We start from the raw sequence: 5,000 nt of genomic DNA, 5'->3' as shown, positions 1-5,000 counted from the left end.
TGGTGTACTAATTGTGTACTAATGGTGTACTAATGGTGTACTAATTGTGTACTAATGGTGTACTAGTTGTGTATTAATGGTGTACTAATGGTGTACTAATTGTGTACTAATGGTGTACTAGTTGTGTACTAATGGTGTACTAATGGTGTACTAATGGTGTACTAATTGTGTACTAATGGTGTACTAGTTGTGTACTAATGGTGTACTAATTGTGTACTAATGGTGTACTAGTTGTGTACTAATGGTGTACTAATGGTGTACTAGTTGTGTACTAATGGTGTACTAATTGTGTACTAATGGTGTACTATTTGTGTACTAATGGTGTACTAATGGTGTACTATTTGTGTACTAATGGTGTACTAATGGTGTACTAATGGTGTACTAATGGTGTACTAGTTGTGTACTAATGGTGTACTAATTGTGTACTAGTTGTGTACTAATGGTGTACTAATGGTGTACTAATTGTGTACTAATGGTGTACTATTTGTGTACTAATGGTGTACTAATGGTGTACTAGTTGTGTACTAATGGTGTACTAATGGTGTACTAATTGTGTACTAATGGTGTACTATTTGTGTACTAATGGTGTACTAATGGTGTACTAATGGTGTACTAGTTGTGTACTAATGGTGTACTAATTGTGTACTAATGGTGTACTAATGGTGTACTAATTGTGTACTAATGGTGTACTAATGGTGTACTAGTTGTGTACTAGTTGTGTACTAATGGTGTACTAATTGTGTACTAATGGTGTACTAATGGTGTACTAATGGTGTACTAATGGTGTACTAATGGTGTACTAGTTGTGTACTAATGGTGTACTAGTTGTGTACTAATGGTGTACTAATGGTGTACTAATGGTGTACTAGTTGTGTACTAATGGTGTACTAGTTGTGTACTAATGGTGTACAGTGCAGCGCATAACAACTGTCCCATTTGTTTGTTTCACTGTATTTTTCGGACCATAGAGTGCACCGTATAAAAGGTGTATTATAAGATTGTTTTCAACATTTCCTTGTGGTCTACATACCATGTAATGATGACCATACCCTAATGCTCCTTGTGGTCTACATACCATGTAATGATGACCATACCCTAATGCTCCTTGTGGTCTACATACCATGTAATGATGACCATACCCTAATGCTCCTTGTGGTCTACATACCATGTAATGACGACCATACCCTAATGCTCCTTGTGGTCTACATACCATGTAATGACAACCATACCCTAATGCTCCTTGTGGTCTACATACCATGTAATGATGACCATACCCTAATGTTCCTTGTGGTCTACATACCATGTAATGATGACCATACCCTAATGCTCCTTGTGGTCTACATACCATGTAATGATGACCATACCCTAATGCTCCTTGTGGTCTACATACCATGTAATGACAACCATACCCTAATGCTCCTTGTGGTCTACATACCATGTAATGATGACCATACCCTAATGTTCCTTGTGGTCTACATACCATGTAATGATGACCATACCCTAATGTTCCTTGTGGTCTACATACCATCTAATGATGACCATACCCTAATGCTCCTTGTGGTCTACATACCATGTAATGATGACCATACCCTAATGCTAATCTGTGTACATTATACATTTCACAACATACTGTGATAGTGGGATGTTGTGTCTTCGTATAAAGGAATGTAGTATTATTATGTAGTATATTGTAGTATTATTATGTAGTATAAAGTAGTATTATTATGTAGTATATTGTAGTATTATTATGTAGTATAATGTAGTGTTATAATGTAGTATATTGTAGTATTATTATGTAGTATAATGTAGTATTATTATGTAGTATAATGTAGTGTTATAATGTAGTATATTGTAGTATTATTATGTAGTATAATGTAGTGTTATAATGTAGTATAATGTAGTATTATTATGTAGTGTTATAATGTAGTATAATGTAGTATTATTATGTAGTATAATGTAGTATTATTATGTAGTATATTGTAGTGTTATAATGTAGTATATTGTAGTAGTATTATGTAGTATATTGTAGTATTATTATGTAGTATATTTTAGTATTATTATGTAGTATAAAGTAGTATTATTATGTAGTATAAAGTAGTATTATTATGTAGTATATTGTAGTATTGTGTAGTGTTCAGAGGGAACGTTTAGTAGGAAAGAGGAGAAGTAAATAGTGGGCGGGGCTATCCCTGATTAGCACACATTGATCACCTGACCTGATCATTGATCACCTGACCTGATCAGCTGTTTACTGAGCACTCGGACGAGCAGAGAGATTGACAGGTGGTGGAGTGTGAGTGACAGTCCACGGAAGGGGGGAGGGGCGTGATAATGGAGAGACAAGCCTCGGGAGGAAATGGAGACGATGAGTGTTGGCCAGAGATGCAGGTGAAGCAGGTGAAGCAGGTGGAGCAGGTGAAGCAGGTGATGCAGGTGATGCAGGTGAAGCAGGTGAAGCAGGTGGAGCAGGTGATGCAGGTGATGCAGGTGGAGCAGGTGAAGCAGGTGATGCAGGTGATGCAGGTGGAGCAGGTGATGCAGGTGAAGCAGGTGAAGCAGGTGATGCAGGTGAAGCAGGTGAAGCAGGTGATGCAGGTGAAGCAGGTGGAGCAGGTGATGCAGGTGAAGCAGGTGAAGCAGGTGGAGCAGGTGATGCAGGTGAAGCAGGTGAAGCAGGTGATGCAGGTGATGCAGGTGGAGCAGGTGATGCAGGTGGAGCAGGTGAAGCAGGTGAAGCAGGTGAAGCAGGTGGAGCAGGTGATGCAGGTGAAGCAGGTGAAGCAGGTGATGCAGGTGAAGCAGGTGAAGCAGGTGAAGCAGGTGATGCAGGTGAAGCAGGTGGGTGGGAGACGTGGAGGCAGGGTAAAGATGGAGGGAGGGTGGTTGCATATTAAAAATGCAGCAGTGGGGATTCTCAGTAATTAGATGACAAAACGGAGATGAGAGAGAGGGGTCACACACAATGCCACCGCCGCAGGGTAATTTGTAAGTGTCAATCACCCGCCTGCCGGGGGAGAGGGGGCGGGGGCGGGGGCGGGGGCGGGGGCGGGAGGATGGAGATAGAAGCAGAATGTGAGGCTGCTGGCAGGCTGGCGGTGCGGTGAGGGAATGTCACATTTGTAGCTACTTTAACCTTCTACTAATCACACAAGCACATGCTTTTCACTGAGCTGTACTAGCAAACAAAGAAAGGTAAGTAGCAGTCAAACCACAAACTGATCCTGGCGACCATCACACACCTCATCTGTGCCCGCTCACTAAGACCAGTCAGGAAAACTGCCAGCCAGGATTGGACTGGCAAAATAAAAGTGGAACCTTCAGGGAAACTGTTTGTCTCCGAAGAGGTTTCTCCTCTCATCAGTTCATGGTCATGACTCAGATTGGTCAGATCTAGTCCAGACCTTTGGACTGAGATTAGTCTGATCTAGTCCAAATATTTAGACTTACATTGGTCAGATCTAGTCCAGACCTTTGGACTGAGATTAGTCTGATCTAGTCCAAATATTTAGACTTACATTGGTCAGATCTAGTCCAGACCTTTGGACTGAGATTAGTCTGATCTAGTCCAAATATTTAGACTTACATTGGTCAGATCTAGTCCAGACCTTTGGACTGAGATTAGTCTGATCTAGTCCAATATTTAGACTTACATTGGTCAAATCTAGTCCAGACCTTTGGACTGAGATTAGTCTGATCTAGTCCAATATTTAGACTTACATTGGTCAAATCTAGTCCAGACCTTTGGACTGAGATTAGTCTGATCCAGTCCAAATATTTAGACTTACATTGGTCAGATCTAGTCCAGACCTTTGGACTGAGATTAGTCTGATCTAGTCCAAATATTTAGACTTACATTGGTCAGATCTAGTCCAGACCTTTGGACTGAGATTAGTCTGATCTAGTCCAATTATTTAGACTTACATTGGTCAAATCTAGTCCAGACCTTTGGACTGAGATTAGTCTGATCTAGTCCAATATTTAGACTTACATTGGTCAAATCTAGTCCAGACCTTTGGACTGAGATTAGTCTGATCCAGTCCAAATATTTAGACTTACATTGGTCAGATCTAGTCCAGACCTTTGGACTGAGATTAGTCTGATCTAGTCCAAATATTTAGACTTACATTGGTCAGATCTAGTCCAGACCTTTGGACTGAGATTAGTCTGATCCAGTCCAAATATTTAGACTTACATTGGTCAGATCTAGTCCAGACCTTTGAACTGAGATTAGTCTGATCCAGTCCAAATATTTAGACTTACATTGGTCAGATCTAGTCCAGACCTTTGGACTGAGATTAGTCTGATCTAGTCCAAATATTTAGACTCATGTCTACTTGTCACTAGGTGGCAGTATACTGGTCACTAGTTGGCAGTATACTTGTCACTAGGTGTCAGTATACCGGTCACTAGGTGGCAGTATACTTGTCACTAGTTGGCAGTATACTGGTCACTAGGTGGCAGTATACTGGTCACTAGGTGGCAGTATACTGGTCACTAGGTGGCAGTATACTGGTCACTAGGTGGCAGTATACTTGTCACTGGGTGGCAGTATACTGGTCACTAGGTGGCAGTATACTGGTCACTAGGTGGCAGTATACTGGTCACTAGGTGGCAGTATACTGCTCACTAGGTGGCAGTATACTTGTCACTAGGTGTCAGTATACTGGTCACTAGGTGGCAGTATACTGGTCACTAGGTGGCAGTATACCGGTCACTAGGTGGCAGTATACTTGTCACTAGTTGGCAGTATACTGGTCACTAGGTGGCAGTATACTTGTCACTGGGTGGCAGTATACTGGTCACTAGGTGGCAGTATACTGGTCACTAGGTGGCAGTATATTGGTCAGTAGGCGGCAGTATACTGGTCACTAGGTGGCAGTATACTGGTCACTGGGTGGCAGTATACTGGTCACTAGGTGGCAGTATACTGGTCACTAGGTGGCAGTATACTGGTCACTAGGTGGCAGTATACTGGTCACTGGGTGGCAGTATACTGGTCA

Source organism: Entelurus aequoreus, linkage group LG08 (assembly GCF_033978785.1).
Source record: "Entelurus aequoreus isolate RoL-2023_Sb linkage group LG08, RoL_Eaeq_v1.1, whole genome shotgun sequence".
NCBI lineage: Eukaryota > Metazoa > Chordata > Actinopteri > Syngnathiformes > Syngnathidae > Entelurus > Entelurus aequoreus.
Note: the sequence above shows the minus strand (reverse complement) of the source record.